This window comes from Nomascus leucogenys, chromosome 19 (genome assembly GCF_006542625.1).
Source record: "Nomascus leucogenys isolate Asia chromosome 19, Asia_NLE_v1, whole genome shotgun sequence".
Taxonomy (NCBI): domain Eukaryota; kingdom Metazoa; phylum Chordata; class Mammalia; order Primates; family Hylobatidae; genus Nomascus; species Nomascus leucogenys.
This window is the reverse complement of record NC_044399.1, coordinates 74,756,658-74,773,905: the sequence shown is the minus strand read 5'-3', so window position 1 is coordinate 74,773,905 and position 17,248 is coordinate 74,756,658. Positions and strand designations below refer to the sequence as shown.

Genomic DNA, 17,248 nt, shown 5'->3' with positions numbered 1-17,248 from the left:
CCTGGCTCAATGAATGCTACCTCCCTTCTTCCTCTTCTTCCCTGTCCATTTAATGTGTGAGTAGGTTAATTCCTGTCTTGATTTGCTCACTTTCTCATTCACTCATTTAGTGATCTACTATTGCCAAGCACTGTCCTGGGTTCGGGGAACACGGTAACAAACACAATGAAGTCCCTGCTCTCATGGATCTCACGGGGTGAAGAGAAGGGAATCAAACACATAAATAATGTGTCAAACATAATACAAATAAGGATAGAATTACAATCTGTGATAAGGGCCATCAAAGAGACCTGCAAGGTATTGTGAAAGAATAAGGAGGGGAACCTACTTTAGATTTGGGGTGAGGAAAGTTCTCTCTGAGGAAGTAACTTTTAGGCTGATGCCTTGTGACAGGCAGAGTTCTAAGACGGTCCCCAAGATTCCCAGCCTCTGGTATGCAGCTGTTCTGCTCCAGTATGGGTGGGCCTGTGCATATGACGGATTTCACCCCTGTGATTAGGCTATACACAAAGGTAAAGGGATTCTGCAGATGTAATTAAGGCCTCCAATCAGTTGACTTTGATTTAATCAAATGGAGATTATTCTGGGTGGGCCTGACCTAATTAGGCAAAACCCTGAGGCTGGGCATGGTGGTTTATGCCTGTAATCTCAGCACTTTGGGAGGCTGAGGCAGGCTGATCACTTGAGGTCAAGAGATCGAGACCAGCTTGGCCAACATGGTGAAATACTGTCTCTACTAAAAATACAAAAATTAGCTGGGCATGGTGACAGGCGCCTGTAATCCCAGCTACTCAGGAGGCTGAAGCAGGAGAATCACTTGAACCCAGGAGGCGGAGGTTGCAGTGAGCTGACATTGTGCTACTGCACTCCAGCCTGGGTGGCTGAGTGAGACTCCAGCTCAAAAAACAAACAAACAAAACAAAAGACCAAACAAACAAACAAAAAAAAGAACCCTGAGCCAAGGATCTAGTTTAAAAATGGTAGACTAAGGCCAGACGCAGTGGCTTACACCTGTAATCTCACCACTTTGGGCAATATGATGAAACCTCGTCTCTACAAAAATACAAAAATTAGCCAGGCATGGTAGCATGGGCCTGTAGTCCCAGCTACTGGGAGGCTGAGGTAGGAGGATGGCTTGGGCCAGGAGGTCAAGTCTGCGGTGAGCCATGATTGCACTTCAGTCCTGGTGACAGACAAAGACCCTGTCTCAAAAATAAATAAATAAATAAATAAAAATATGGCCAGGCGCGGTGGCTCACGCTTGTAATCCCAGCACTTTGGGAGGCCGAGGCGGGCGGATCACGAGGTCAGGAGATCGAGACCACGGTGAAACCGCGTCTCTACTAAAAGTACAAAAAAATTAGCCGGGCGTGGTGGCGGGCACCTGTAGTCCCAGCTACTCGGAGAGGCTGAGGCAGGAGAATGGCGTGAACCCGGGAGGCGGAGCTTGCAGCGAGCCGAGATCGCACCACTGCACTCCAGCCTGGGTGACAGAGCGAGACTCCGTCTCAAAAAAAATAAAATAAAAAAATAAAAAGAGCCAGACTCCTGGGCTTAGACATTGTAAGATAATAAATGTATGTTGTTTTAAGCCACTATGTTTATGATAATTTGTTACACAGCGATAAAAAACTAATACAGACTTGAAGGAGGGGTAGGACTTAGAAGAGTGAAGGGAAGAGCATCTCCAACAGGGAACAGCATCTGTGAAGGCACAGAGGTAGGAAAGAGCTAAGTGATCATAATGATAGCTTACATTTACGGAGCGCTCACTATGTGTCAAACTTGCAGCTAAATGCTTCACGTGGTCTGTGAGAAACAATATGCTGCGTAGGGCTGAGTGAAGTTTGAAGAGGCCAGGAAGGGGTGCGGTGGTCACAGCGCTTGTAAACCAGTTAGAATTTGGGGCGGGGCTCACGCCGATCCCACTTGGAGGCCGAGGCGGGCGGATCACGAGGTCAGGAGATCGAGACCATCCTGGCTAACACAGTGAAACCCGTCTCTACTAAAAATACAAAAAATTAGCCGGGCGAGATGGCGGGCGCCTGTAGTCCCAGCTACTCGGGAGGCTGAGGCAGGAGAATGGCGTGAACCCCGGGGGGCGGAGCCTGCAGTGAGCCGAGATCACACCACTGCACTCCAGCCTGGGCGACAGCGAAACTCTGTCTCAAACAAAAAAAAAAAAAAAAGAATTTTTGGGCTGGATGCAGGGTCTCACGCCTGTAATCCCAGCACTTTGGAAGGCCAAGGCGGGCAGATCACCTGAGGTCAGGTGTTCAAGACCAGCCTGGCCAACATGGCAAAACCCTGTCTCTACTAAAAATACAAAAACTACCGAGGCATTGAGGCTTCTACCTGTAGTCCTAGCTACTCGTGAGGCCGAGGCAGGAGAATCTCTTTTTTTTTTTTTCCTCTGAGACGGAGTCTCGCTCTGTCGCCCAGGCTGGAATGCAGTGGTGCGATCTCGGCTCACTGCAAGCTCTGCCTCCCAGATTCACACCATTCTCCTGCCTCAGCCTCCTGAGTAGCTGGGACTACAGGGGCCCGCCACCGCGCCCGGCTAATTTTTTGTATTTTTAGTAGAGATGGGGTGTTTCACCGTGTTAGCCAGGATGGTCTCAATCTCTTGACCTCGTGATCCGCCCACCTCAGCCTCCCAAAGTACTGGGATCACAGGCATGAGCCACTGCGCCCGGCCAGGAGAATCTCTTGAAACCGGGAGGCGAAGGTTGCAGGGAGCCGAGATCACGCCACTGCCCTCCAGCCTGGGCAACAGAGCAAGACTCCATCTCAAAAAAAAAAAAAAGAGAACATTTAATATTAAGTAAATTTGGAAATTCTTAAAGGATTTTAAGCAGTGGAAGAACATGATATGATTTACATATTTTTTTTTTTTTTGTGACAGGGTCTCGCTCTGTCACCCAGGCTGGAGTGCAGTGGTGCAGTGATGGCTCATTGCAGCCTCAAACTCCCAGGTTCAGGCTGAGACTCTACCTCAGCCTCCCAAGGAGCTGGGACCACAGGCTCGTGCCCCCATGCCTGGCTAATTTTTCACTTTTGTAGAGATGGGGTCTCACTATGTTGCCCAGGCTATCCTTTGCATTTTTAAAATATCACTCTGGCGGCTGTGGGGAGAGCAGTCTAGAGCCAACAGTGGATGCGGGGAGGTCAGCTTGGAGAACAGAGCAGTGGTCAAGGTGCCAGGTGATGGTGACCTGGATGAAATGATGGAGGTGAAGGCGGAGAGCGGTCCCCGCTGTATTTTAGTGGTGGGACTGGCAGGACTTGGAGATGGATTGGATTAATTAATGATGATAGGGAGGGGGACGGCTAAGATATCTCCAGTTTTCCAGCTTAAGCAACTCAAGAATGAAGGCATATTCGCTAGATCTTTCCCCATTTCCTCCTCTTTCACCATGAATCTCTTCTTTATCTATAATCACTCCCTGGGTGTTCTTGCCCCATCCCATGGCTGTAAATACTATTTATATGCTATTGACCCCCAAAATAACTCTTCCCTGGCTGCTAGACTGATGACCTAACACCTCCATTTGGATATCCAGTGAGGATATCCCTCAAACTTTCTTTTTTTTTTTTTTGAGACGGAGTCTCGCTCTGTCACCCAGGCTGGAGTGCAGTGGCGCGATCTTGGCTCACTGCAAGCTCCGCCTCCCGGGTTCACGCCATTCTCCTGCCTCAGCCTCTCGGAGTAGCTGGGACTACAGGTGCCCGCCACCACGTCCGGCTAATTTTTTGTGTTTTTATTAGAGACGGGGTTTCACCGTGGTCTCGATCTCCTGACCTCGTGATCTGCCCGCCTCGGCCTCCCAAAGTGCTGGGATTACAAGCGTGAGCCACCGCGCCCGGCCTTGATATCCCTCAAACTTTCAAGTCCCAATACTGAACTTGCATTCCTTCCTGCAAACCAGCTCTTGACCACCGTTTGCCATCTTGATAAACCACATTGCTATTTGCCCACTCATTCTGTTGCTCAGGCCAAGAACTTGGGAGTCATCTTTGATTCCTCTCTTTCTTTATATTCCATAGTCAATCCATCTGCAAATCCTGTTTGCTCTACCTTCAAAAAAACATATCCCAAAGCCAGTCACTTCTCATTATCTCCCAAGTCCAAGGCAGCAGCATCCTGGTGTACCATTGCAGTGGGTTTCTGACTGTCATCTCACTTCCATTCTTGCCCCGTGTTTTCCATGCAGGAGCCAGAATTCCTTTAACAAATATAAGTCGGGTCGGGCACGGTGGCTCACGCCTGTCATCCCAGCACTTTGGGAGGCCGAGGCGGGAGGATCACCCAAGGTCAGGGGTTCGAGACCAGCCTGGCCAACATGGTGAAACCCTATCTCTAAGAAAAATACAAAAAATTAGCCGGGCATAGTGGCGCATGCCTGTAGTCTCAGCTCCTTGGGAGGCTGAGGCAGGAGAATCTCTTGAACCCAGGAGGCAGAGGTTGCAGTGAGCCGAGATCTCACTGCACTGCTGCACTCCAGCCTGGGCAACAGAGCGAGACTCCGCCTCAAAACAAAAACAAAAACAAATATGAGTCTGATCATGTCTCCCCAAACCCCACTCAGAACCCTCCGTGTGGCTTTCCATCACATTTAAAACAAACCCAAAGTTCTTAGGAGCCCTTGCACAGTCTGCCCTGGCTCCCTCCGTCCTCATCCTGCTGGTTCCACTCCAGCCACTCCGACCTTGCTGCTTCCTGAATGTGCCCAGCACACTCTTGCCTCTGGGACTTTGTACATGCTGTCCCCTCTGCCTGGAATGCCCTTCACCAAGATCTCCTCAAGGCCTATTCCCCTCCTTCATTCAGGACTCTCCAAATGTCAGCTCCTCAGGGACTTGCTCTCATCACCCAATTTAAAATAGAAGCTTTTGTTACTCTCCATTCCCTTAATCTGCATTGTTTTTTCTTCCATGAATGTATTACCACATGAATATATTAAATTTTTATTTTTATTTATTTTTTATTTTTTTATTTTTTTGAGATGGAGTCTGGCTCTGTTGCCCAGGCTGGAGTGCAATGGCGCAATCTCAGCTCACTGCAACCTCCGCCTCCCGGGTTCAAGCGATTCTCCTGCCTCAGCCTCCTGAGTAGTTGGGATTGCAGGCACGTGCCACCACACCCAGCTAATTTTTGTATTTTTAGCAGAGACGGGGTTTCACCATGTTGGCCAGGCTGGTCTCAAACTCCCGATCTCGTGATCCAACCACCTCAGCCTCCCAAAGTGTTGGGATTACAGGAGTGAGCCATTGCGCTGCACCCGGCCTAAATTTTAATTTTTATTTTTATTTTTGTAGAGACAAGAGTCTCACTGTGTTGCCCAGGCTGACCTCGAGCTCCTGGTCTCAAGCAATCCTCTAGCTTCTTTGGCATCTCAAAAGTGCTGGGATTATAGGCGTGAGCCACTGCGCTGCACCTGGCCTAAATTTTTTTTTTTAATTTTTGTTTTTGTAGAGACAAGAGTCTCACTATGTTGCCCAGGCTGACCTCGAACTCCTAGTCTCAAGCAATCTTCCGGCTTTGGCATCTCAAAAGTGCTGGGATTACAGGCATGAGCTCCTGCTCCCAGCCCCCAGTTTTTGTTTATTGTCTGTTTCCACTGCCAGACTGTTAGCAACTGAGATGAAGGACATTGCTTTGGTTCCTCCTGTTCCTTAGTACCTAGCAAAGTATGTGGCAAACAGGAAGTACTCAGTATATGTCTTTAGATTGAGTGAATTTGTGGGGATGGGGTAGACTGATGGAGAAGCAGATTGACACAAGGTAAGATCAAGAGGGCATGTGTTAGGGGTGATATGCCCAAAACACCTCAAACAAGGAGAAATAGATGTCAAGTAGGCTGGTCAATATACTGGTGCAGCCAGGCTCAGTGGCTCATGCCTATAATCCCAGAACTTTGGGAGGCAGAGGTGGGCAGATCGTTTGTGCCCAGGAGTTTGAGACCAGCCTGGAAAACACGGTGAAACCCCATCTCTAGTAAAGACACAAAAATTAGCTGGGCATGGTGGCGTGTGCCTGTGGTCCCAGCTACTCGGGAGGCTGAGGTGGGAGGATTGCTTGAGTCTGGGAGTTTGAGGTTTCAGTAAGCCACGATTGCACCACTGCATTCCAGCTTGGGTGACAGAGAGTGAGACCCTGTCTCAAAAAAAAAAAAAAAAAAGATAAAATAAAAACATAATAATACACTGGTGCATAACTCAGGAGAAACAGGTGAGCTGCGTGTCTGTGCGACTGTGAGTCTGTGTCAGGGTTTGTGTGCTTGCGTATCTGTATGTGTGCCTGAGCCTGTGTGTGTGCCTCAAGGAGTATATGTGTGTGTTTCTCGGTTCTCTTGCTGCTGTGTGTCTGCTGCGCGCACACCTGGAGGACGGTGTGTGGGCCTGTGCTTAGGATAAAGAGAGAAAACGTCTGTTCCCAGCCACTGAAATGCAAATGTTTCTGAAGAGTAAAAACCCTTCCCACACAGCTCTGGAGACTGGACCCTGGCCACCGTGAGAGGCGGAGCCAACCAGCTGTTTCTGTGCTTTCCCAGAACGACTTGAGTATTTGCTTCCAACTAGGCAGGCTGCTTTTCTCAGGGCGGAAATTTGGGTCACAAACGATCTTGGCAAATATTCTTTCTTAGACATTACTGTTTAGTTTGTTTGGGGGAGGGTGGGAGATAGAGTGGGGAAGGGAACTAGAGACAACAAAAATCTCTCTGGGTGGGCAGTCGCAGGCACTACTTCAGAAGGCCCAAGCCAGGAAAACATCCGATTTTCCCATCAGAAATGCAGTCCTGGAACATCTGGGCTTCAGAAGCTCATGCCCGAGGACTCGGCCCAGGCTAGTAACAGTAGCTGAAGGGCTGGAGCTATCAGCTCCATCTTTCCCCCCGACACAGCACTACATCGAATCCAGCCTCCTGAGTTAACATGCTCGGGGAAGAGGGTCTCACTCCTCTGCCCGCTGTCCTGAGCACCTCAGAGCCTGCATTGTTTCTGCTTCCCTCCTTCTTCTGGTTGTCCGAGTTCTTTTTCCTGTAAATTTTCTCTTCCCCTTGTCCTTCTCCTTCTCCTTCTTTTTTTTTTTTCCCCCGAGATGGAGTTTTGCACTTGTTGCCCAGGCTGGAGTGCAATGGCACAATCTCAGCTCACTGCAACCTCCGCCTCCCCGATTCAAGCAATTTTCCTGTCTCAGCCTCCCAAGTAGCTGGGATTACAGGTGCCCACCACCACGCCTGGCTAATTTTTGTATTTTTAGTAGAGACGGGGTTTTGCCATGTTGGCCAGGCTGGTCTCGAACTCCTGACCTCAAGTGATCCATTTGCCTCAGACTCCCCAAGTGCTGGGATTACAGGTGTGAGCCGCCGTGCCTGGCCTTTCCTGTTAATTTTCTAGCTTGATGAAAAAATATTCATTTAAAAAAATTGTTACCCAAAATATTAAAAAGACCCTAACACAAGGTTCACAATTTATAGGATTAATTCCAAGTACTTTTAACATGTCTCTGATGTGTCTGAAAGTTACAAATACTTTTCCCTTTGGGGAAGCTGGTGGAGAAGGCTTCTGTGCTCAGGTCCCCAAACACAGGTAAAGTGTCAGGCTCAGGAACCTTCTGACCCTGGCATAGTTTGGACTCTGAGGTCTGGGCTCCTGATCCCTGAAAATGACCTCTCTTCCTGCTTGTCTCTTTGGAGCTTCTGGGTACCCACTTCCCTACCCAGTTACAACTGACTTGGCAAGTGGGAAACTGCAGTTCTCTCCCCGATTCAGCTGTTTTTTGTTTGTTTTTGTTTGTTTGTTTGAGACGGAGTCTCGTCTGTCACCCAGGCTGGAATGCAGTGGCTCGATCTTGGCTCACTGCAACCTCCACCTCCCAGGTTCAAGCAATTCTCCTGCCTCAGCCTCCCGAGTAGCTGGAATTATAGGCACCCACCCAACACACCCAGCTATTTTTTGTATTTTTAGTAAAGACGGGGTTTCACCATGTTGGACAGGCTGGTCTTGAACTCCTGACCTCAGGTGATCCACCCGCCTCGGCTTCCCAAAGTGCTGGGACTACAGATGTGAGCCACAGCGCCTGGCCTGCTAACCAGAAGTTTGAAAACCTCTTTTACAGTCCAGTATTTCCTTGGGTATCTAAATCTCACCTTCCCCACACCCTTTTCATCTGCTCAAGGTCCCCTGGCCTCTGCCACCTCTTTCCGTCCCTCAAGCAGAGGAGGTCGCTGGGAGAGGAACCAGACCCCACACTTCTTGTGACCTGCTTGCCTGGGGTTTGCATTGTCTGCCACCCCTCACTCACTGGCGGATTCTCTTGTCCCAGTTTCAGCTTTTCCTAGTGTTTCTTTTCTGTTTGGGACTGAAAATATTTATCAAGTCAACAAATATCTTTGTGCTGTTCTTAACAGTCAACAGCCACGTTTTGTTAAAGTTCTTTATTTTTTTTTTTTGAGACAGAGTCTTGCTCTGTTGTCCAGGCTGGAGTGCAGTGGCACGATCTCAGCTCACTGCAAGCTCCGCCTCCCGGGTTCACGCCATTCTCCTGCCTCAGCCTCTCGGAGTAGCTGGGACTACAGGCGCCCGCCACCACGCCCGGCTAATTTTTTGTATTTTTAGTAGAGAGGGGGTTTCACCATGTTAGCCAGGATGGTCTTGATCTCCTGACCTTGTGATCCACCCGACTCGGCCTCCCAAAGTGCTGGGATGACAGGTGTGAGCCACCGCGCCCGGCCTAAGTATGTATGTTTTCTTGTTTTAAGGAGAATGTTACACTTATTTTTGTTATTCTTATAGTCAGGGCAGGTATATTAGATAGGACAGGCATGGCAATAAGTGAACAAATAAATGAATCAGGTCAGGTGCAGTGGTTCATGCCTGTAATCCCAGCACTTTGGGAGGCCGACCGGGGCGGATCACCTGAGGTCAGGAGTTTAAGACCAGCCTGGCCAACATGGCAAAAGCCCGTCTCTACTAAAAATACAAAAATTAGCAGGGCATGATGGCACACACCTGTAGTACCAGCTACTCGGGAGGCTGAGCCAGGAGAGTCGTTTGAACCTGGGAGGCGGAGGTTGCAGTGAGTTGAGATCGCACCACTGCACTCCAGCCTGGGCAATAAGAGCAAAACTCTGTCTCAAAAGAAATAATCAATATGAGCTTTATGTTTCTTAGTCATTATTCCTGTTCATGGCCTGACTCAAGAGGCCTGGGGCAGTAGGAGAGCAGGAACTCAAGAAGCCTTTCTTGGACATGGCATCAATGCATAAGTAATAATACTTATAATAATAAGTAATTGGTACTGTTCTTAGCATTTTACATATATTAACTCATTTATCTTGGCAACAACCCCACGTTGAAGATTCTATTAATGTATCCACTTTATCGATGAGGAGACAGGCTTAGAAAGGTAAAGCAGTTTGCTCAGTATATGCAACTACAGTGCCTGGCAACTAGAAGCACCCCACTGGGTGCTCGTCCTGGCGTTTATGGCCTCTCGTAAGAGAATCCCAAAGGGGAGAAGATCAGCCTGCATTTAGCAGTCCACATCTGTAGGCTGATCTCCTCTTTTGGATTCTACCTCTTGCTGCTCTGATGACAAACTGTTCCAGTAGCCCAGTAGCCAGGCCATCCCCTCACTTACTATATCAACCCTATCTCTGCCTCTTGAAGCCTGACCCATCCTTCAGGGCCTTGCTCTAATGTGACTTTTACCATGAAGCCATCCCTGATCCCCCACCAAGATGGAACGACTCTCTTCCGCCTCTCTGTTCCCCAGGCAATTTGTTGAAATCTGGGTGGCAGCTAGCACCACAGTCTGCCATATTATCACTCTTTGTTCTGTGTGTGTGTGTGTGTGTGTGTACGCATGCCTGCATGCACCTGGCTTCTGTGCTAAGCCATAAGTCTTCATCGTGTGTGTGTGTGTGTGTGTGTGTGTATGTGTGTGTGTGCGCACGTGCCTGAATGCACCTGGGTTCTGTGCTAAGCCATACGCTTCCTGAGGGCAAGGCTTTGTCTCTGGGAATCTCTTGCAAGGAACAGGCCCACAATGAATGTTGCTGAAACAGGGAGAATGGATTGAGTCTTACTGGGAATCACCAGGGCAAGTAAATACACATATTAAAAAATAAGTATGCTGGTCCCCCAACCCCAAAACCTTGGCTTTCCTGGGGACTGGAGTTTGGAACAAGGATTCAGCCTTTGACAAATGTCTAGGACTCTGTCTGCAAGGTGGGGCCGCTTGGCCAGTGGTGGAGCCACATTCCCCAGGGACCTTGTGGTGGTCCTCTCCACTCCGGAGCCCCTCCCCCCCGAACCCCTCAACTCTGGCTGCCCCCTGCACTGAAGCGGTCAGGACCCCCCACCTCAGCAAAGCTGAGGATCCAGTCACACGGAAATGGGGTGTACGGGGAAACTGGAGCCCCCCACCCCCTTCAGGCTTCAGGTTCTGCTCTGATTATGCCTCCAATATGACTCCCAGGGAAGGCAGGGGTTGGGGGGGGATGTGGAGACTAAGGAGGATGGGGAAGCGAGGTAGCAGAGAGGAGGGCAAAGGCAGCAGAAAGAAAGGTGTGTGTGGCGGGAGGTGGCGGGGCTCGACCTCGGGCCGCTCTGGACGCCCGGCAGCGCCAGGCAGGGCCCGGGTCTGGGCGGTGGAGGACAACTTCTGCCAGCAGCCCGCCGCGAGTCCTGCCCGCCTCCCGCGCGCTGCGGTGCCCAGCCCCGCGCCAGCCCTCCCAGGGGAGCTGCAGCTTGGCCGCGCTGCTCCCCCCTGGGGCCGCTCCGGCGCCCACACCCCCCACGCCCACCGACCGGCCTCCTCACCTTCGGGACCTGAGAGTCACCGGCCGGCGGGGCCCTGGGTCCAGGCCGGGCTGGGTGGGGGCGGCGCTCTTCCCCCCACGCTAGCTGCGCCGGGGGATCTGCAGCGCCCGCCCCGGCTGCGGCGCCATCAGCTGCTGGGAGGCTGCGGGGCAGTCGGGCCGGGGTTCCGGGGGGCTCGGGGGCGCCGAAGGGGGGTATGGGGCGGGCTCGAGGCGTAAACACCCAGCAACGTGACCGGAACTGGCGAACGAGCCGGAGGGGTGCGGGGGGCGGGAGAGATAAAGGGGGAGGGGAGGGACCTGAGACGGGCGGGGAGGGGCCGTGGGCGGGGCTGGGGGAGGGGAGGCCGGCTGCGCGCGGTCGGGGGAGGGGGAACCCCGGGAGCCCCGAGAGCCCCGGGAACCGGGCCTGAGGCCCCCGGCGGGCCGCTGGGCTCGCGGAGCTGGCTTTGGCTGGGAGCTGGAAGGGCGACCTGGGGAACCCGCCGGTGCCTTGGCGCCCAGGGGCGCGGCGAAGGATCAGCACCGCGGACAGCGCCCAGGCCGCCAGGCCGCGATCCGCTCCGCCCCTCCCGCCCTGGCGTAGGAAGGAGAGGCAGCGCCCGCAGCCGCGCAGGAAAGGCTTGGGGCGAAGCGCGATCTGACCAGTGGGCTGGGAATCCGTCCCGTGTCTAGGTAGCAGCAAACCCGCCTCTGACCTCTCACTAGCTGTGTGGCCTTGGGTGAGTCACATCACCTCTCGGGGCCGCAGTTGATAAGATGCCCTATTTCTAAAATTCTTTTATTATTAGTATTATACTTTAAGTTCTATGAGGGTCCCAAGAGCCAAGGGAAGATCCTTTATAAACTCCAAAGTTCAGGCCGGGCGCGGTGGCTCACGCCTGTAATCCCAGCACTTTGGGAGGCCGAGGCGGGCGGATCACCTGAAGTCAGGAGTTCAAGACCAGCCAGGCCAACATGGTGAATCCCGATCTCTACTAAAACTACAAAAATTAGCCGGGCGTGGTGGGCGCCTCTAATCCCAGCTACTCGGAAGGCTGAGGCAGGAGAATCGCTTGAACCTGGGAGGCAGAGGTTACAGTGGCCAAGATCGTGCCACCTCACTCCAGCCTGTGTGACAGAGCGAGACTCTATGTCAAAAACAAATAAACAAAAACACTCCAAAGTTCAGAACACGTGCGAGGCATTGCTGTTGATCCGTTTTCACCAAACGTGGGAGGCTTCAGGAGTCCCACTGTGTTCCTCAAAAGAGTGGCTGCCGTAATCTCTTCCTCCTCCCGGGGGCTTGGTCTCATCTGTAAATAAGGATAATGGTGATCTTCGGGTTGTTGTGAGGATTAAATGAATTCCTTCCTGTAAAGTACTCAGAACAGTACTGCTGAGTGCTTGTTAGGCCTCTGTGCTCACGACAAGGGATGAGGTAGCATTGCGTGAGTGGCAGGTGGCTCAGAGATTCCTCTGGGTAAGTCATTCCTGTCCCTGCCTGGAGGACTGGGCTGAGTGGATTTAGGCTAACGGGCTGGTGCCTGACTTTTCCCACTCCATTGCTAGCCAAATAATCCCTGGCCTTTCCTCCTGGACCAAATTTTCAGAGAAGCCCTGTACCTTCAGAGCTGGGAGACCTGGCACTTACCACAGAGGCCCTGGGGAAGCCTCAAGTGCACCCTGTCTCTCTATGGGTCCCTTTCCTCCCTGTCCTCCCTGCTTTCCAAAGGTTAACTGGACTCAGGTGTCAACAAATAAAAAGCTTTAGCTGCTCCTGGAAAATTCTAATCCTAAAGAGTTGCAGGGGCCAGGCTCAGTGGCTCACGCCTGTAATCCCAGCATTTTGGGAGGCTGAGGTGGGTGGATCACAAGGTTAGGAATTCAAGACCAGCCTGACCAAGATGGTGAAACCCTGTCTCTACTAAAAATACAAAAATTAGTTGGGCGTGGTGGCAGGTGCCTGTAATCCCAGCTACTCAGGAGGCTGAAGCAGGAGAATCGCTTGAACCTGGGCGGCAGAGGTTGCAGTGAGCCGAGATGGCACCACTGCACTCCAGCCTGGGTGATAGAGTGGGACTTCATCTCAAAACAAACAAACAAACAGAGTTGCAGGAATGACTCTTTTAGGTGGCTTGACAGGCTGTGGGGTTTGAATTTTGTTCAAAGGCCTCTCAAATCCCACCCTGCAGGAACTCTAGCTACTAGCTGCACTGTGGGTGGCCCCTCTTCATCCTGTCTGAGGAAATCCTTGGGAGAGGAACAGAAAGGCCAGCCTCACCCCGCTTCCTGTCTCTTGCTGTCCTTCCTAGAGGGCAGTATTCCTGGACTGTGCTCCTTGGACCTGCATATCAGTATCTCCAGCAGCAGTGTGAGTTCTGATGAACCATCCATATTCCCTCAATTTCATGAGATATCGGTAAGAACGATGAAAGGTATGTTTTGTATCTCCAAAAACAGGTGATATGAAGGAGGCTGAAAACCTGGCTTCTGGCCCCAGCTCTGTTACTTACTACTTGGGTAATTCTGGGCAAGTCTCAGCCTCTCAGAGCTCCAGTTCCTTCTCAGTAAAATGGGAAGAGTAACATTTACTCTGCCAACAGGATCCTTGTGAGGCTGTCTTAAGGTACAAGTGAAGGGGTTGATAAAGTGCACATGGATAGAATTGTTATGACCAAGTCTCAAATGTTCTTCTCTTTGATCTGTGTCAGGATGAATCCTGGAACTCTGGCTTTTATTTATTTATTTATTAATTTAAGGTGGAGTCTCACTCTTTCGCCCAGGCTGGAGTGAAGTGGAGCGAGCTCAGCTCACCACAACTTCTGCCCCCTGGATTCAAGAGATTCTCCTGCCTCAGCCTCCCAAGTAGCTAGGATTACAGGCACGCGCCACCATGCCCGGCTAATTTTTGTATTTCTAGTAGAGACGGAGTTTCACCATGTTGGCCAGGCTGGTTTCAAACTCCCGACCTCAAGTGATCTGCCCACCTTGGCCTCCCAAAGTGCTGGGATTACAGGCGTGAGCCACTGCACCCAGCTCTCTTTTCTTTTCTTTTTATTTTTGAGACAGGGTCTCAGTCTGTTGTCCAGGATAGAGTGTAGTCGTGCAAACACAGCTTACTGCAGCCTCAACATCCTAAGCTTAGGTCCTCCCATCTCAGCCTCCCAAGTAGCTGGGATCCAGGCGTGTGCCACCATGCCTGGCTAATTTTTGTAGTTTTTTGTAGAGACGGGGTTTCACCCTGTTGCCCAGGCTGATCTTGAACTCCTGGGCTCAAGTGATCTACCTGCCTTGGCCTCCCAAAGTGCTGAGATTACAGCGCTTTTCTGGGATTAGAGCCACGGTGCCACACCCTGGCTCCATTTCCAAAATTAAACTTGTAACAAAGTAAACGAAAACTAAAGTTTAGAAATGGTTATTTTGAGTTGAGCGCTTTACCAATGGGATCTCTTTTAAACTTCAGATAAATTGTATTGGAAAGGTTTATTCCCATTTTCAGGTGGAGAAAAATGAGGTTGAATTTAACATCACACAGCTTGGAAATGGCAGAGCCAGGATTCAAACTCCAGCCCAGCCTGGGCCAGAGGCAAGCTTGTAACCACAGCATCCTCATGCCTGCCAGAGAGAAGATAAGTCCAGCTGTGGCAGCCACAGTGGTCATAGCTTAAGGGGAAGATAAGGGTCAAAGTGTGCAAAGCCTGGAATGCCAGCTAGAGAAATGAGGCCTAGGTGGCAGAGAAGGCCTAGAGGCTCCTCCATCTCTTCATGACAGTCAGAAATTCTGACTTTCTCAGTTTAGTTTGGGTAACAGTTCTGTATTGGTTAGCATCCTGGCAGGGAACAGATGGCACATTTAAAATGGACAATTTGGCTGGGCCCGGTGGCTCTCACCTGTAATCCTAGCACTTTAGGAGGCCAAGGTGGGCAGATCACTTGCGGTCAGGAGTTTGAGACCAGCCTGGCCAACATGGCAAAATGTCATCTCTACTAAAAATACAATAATTAGCCAGGTGTGGTGGTGGGTGCTTGTAATCCCAGCTACTCGGGAGGCTGAGGTAGGAGAATCGCTTGAATCCAGGAGGTGGAGGCTAATTTTTGTATTTTTTAGTAGAGATGGGGTTTTATCATATTGGCCAGGATGGTCTCGATCTCCTGACCTCGTGATCTGCCCGCCTCAGCCTCCCAAAGTGCTAGGATTACAGGCGTGAGCCACCATGCCCGGCCATATATACCACATTTTGTTTATCCATTCATCCATTGATGAACATTTAGGTGGCCTCCACCTCTTGGCTATTGTGAATAATGCTGCCATGATCATGGGGCATGCTTTCTTTTTTTTTTTTTTTTTTTTGAGATGGAGTCTCGTGCTGTCGCCCAGGCTGGAGTGCAGTGGCGCGATCTTGGCTCGCTGCAAGCTCTGCCCTCTGCCTCCCAGGTTCACGCCATTCTCCTGCCTCAGCCTCCCGAGTAGCTGGGACTACAGGCACCCGCCACCACGCACGGCTAATTTTTTGTATTTTTAGTAGAGCGGGGGTTTCACCGTGTTGGCCAGGATGGTCTCCATCTCCTGACCTTGTGATCTGCCTGCCTTGGCCTCCCAAAGTGCTGGGATTACAGGCATGAGCCACCACTCATGGGGCACACATTTTTTAAACCAGTTTGACATTTGACTTTATATATATATATATATATATAGAGAGAGAGAGAGAGAGAGAGACAGGGTCTTGCTATGTTGCCCAGGCTGGAGTGGCAGTGGCTATTCCCAGGTATGTTTATAGCACTCAACAGACTTGAACTCCTGGCTCAAGTGATCCTCCTGCCTCAGACTCTTAAGTAGCTGGGACTACAGGCATATACCACCACAAATGGCTGACATTTGCCTTTTAATTTTGCTTATTGTGTTTTTTGATGTGCAGATATTAAACATTTTTATTTTAGTCAAATCCATTAATCTCTTCCTTTGTGGCTTCTGCCACTGATGTCATGCTTAAAAAAAACCTATCCTCACTTTAATATAATGACGATACTTATCTACGTATTTTTCTTTTCTTTCTTTCTTTTTTCGTTTTTTGTTTTTTTTGAGACAGAGTCTTGCCCTGTTGCCCAGGCTGGAGTGCAATGGCGTGATCTCTGCTCACTGCAACCTCCGCTTCTCCGATTCAAGCGATTCTCCTGCCTCAGCCTCCCGAGTAGCTGGGATTACAGGCAGGCGCCACCACGCCCCGCTAAGTTTTCTATTTTTAATAGAGACGGGGTTTCACCATGTTGGCCAGGGTGGTCTTGATCTCTTGACCGCGTGATCCGCCCACCTCGGCCTCCCAAAGTGCTGAGATTACAGGCGTGAGCCACTGCGCCCGGCCGTGTAGTTTACTTTTTTACGCATCACTTCCTGGGTAGGTAGAACGGGTTTCCTAAGGCAGTAAGGCAGAGAACGAGGCAATGAGCAGCCTGGTCTCTCAGCGCGTCAGTAGGACTCGGGGAGCCAGACTCCTCGCCCAGTCCTCCCCAGAAACCCGGCTCCTCAGCGCGGCGGGGAGAGACCCGGACGGGGAGAGGCCGCTGTCCCGCCCGTTCTGCCGGGCCAGCGCTGACCCGGGTCCAGCCGCCTCCAGGGGCGGGGTCTGAGCGCCGCACCCTCCCCACGAGCGCGCCCCGGACACCGGCCTGCGGCAGCCGAGCTTCCTCCACCGTGCGGCTCGCTGAGGGCAGGGAGCGGCCGGGCGAGGCATGGCGGGCCGCCGGGCGCCGGGGGAGAAGCGCTGGCAGCTGGTGCGCTGGTGAGTGGGCCCCGGACGGCGCGGGGCCTAATGCGGGAGCGAACCCCGAGGCCCGGCCGGCGCGGGAAGCAGCGGGGCGCGGGCCCAAAGTTTCTTCCCGGGCTGAGGCTGCGGGGCCTGGGTGGGCGGAGGGGCGCCGGCTGCCTGGTTTCTACCACCCCCTCCGGTCCCCACCACCCCGCGTCCCCGCGCCGGGTCTCTGCGGCTTTCCAAAGAGATGGGCGACGGACACCCTGTGCGAGGCGTCAGGCTTCGGGGGGACCCGCTCCCCGTCCCGCAGGGGCGCCCTTTCCCTGCCCTTCAGCTTTGACACTCGCACGGGGCTTCCGCTTTCCCCTTCGCCCCCTTCAGCTTTCCCATTTGTGCCTCCCCCCGTTCCTTCTGCCGCCCGGGGCAGGGCTCTGGACTTGGGCCCCGAGAGGGCACCACCCACAGCCCCCAACCCTCGCGTGGAAAGGGGTGCTTTAGCCCCAAAACACAGGAGCCCCTGGGGGTGTGCACTCTGGGGACGGGGCGTAGAGAAGGGGGCCTAGGAGACAAGGGCAGGAGAGGGGTCCCCGTGTAGCGGGGCAGTCGCCCTTTCCCCCTCCGCAGTCCTGGCCCGCTGGGAAGTCAGAGCCTGCGGTGTCAGGTTACCGGACTGCAGGCTCAGAGGTTTCA

At 52.0% G+C, this 17,248-nt stretch overlaps 1 protein-coding gene across 1 annotated transcript in view; it reads right to left on the bottom strand.

Moving 5' to 3' along the window:
• Nucleotides 1-11,096, bottom strand: part of CCDC92B (coiled-coil domain containing 92B) — a 28,741-nt gene extending 17,645 nt beyond the window's left edge. The window contains exon 1 of the mRNA XM_030800476.1: nt 10,831-11,096. The gene's annotated coding sequence lies outside the window, so the exon portion shown is untranslated. The remainder of the gene's footprint in view (nt 1-10,830) is intronic.
• Between the last annotated feature and the right edge of the window lie 6,152 nt (nt 11,097-17,248).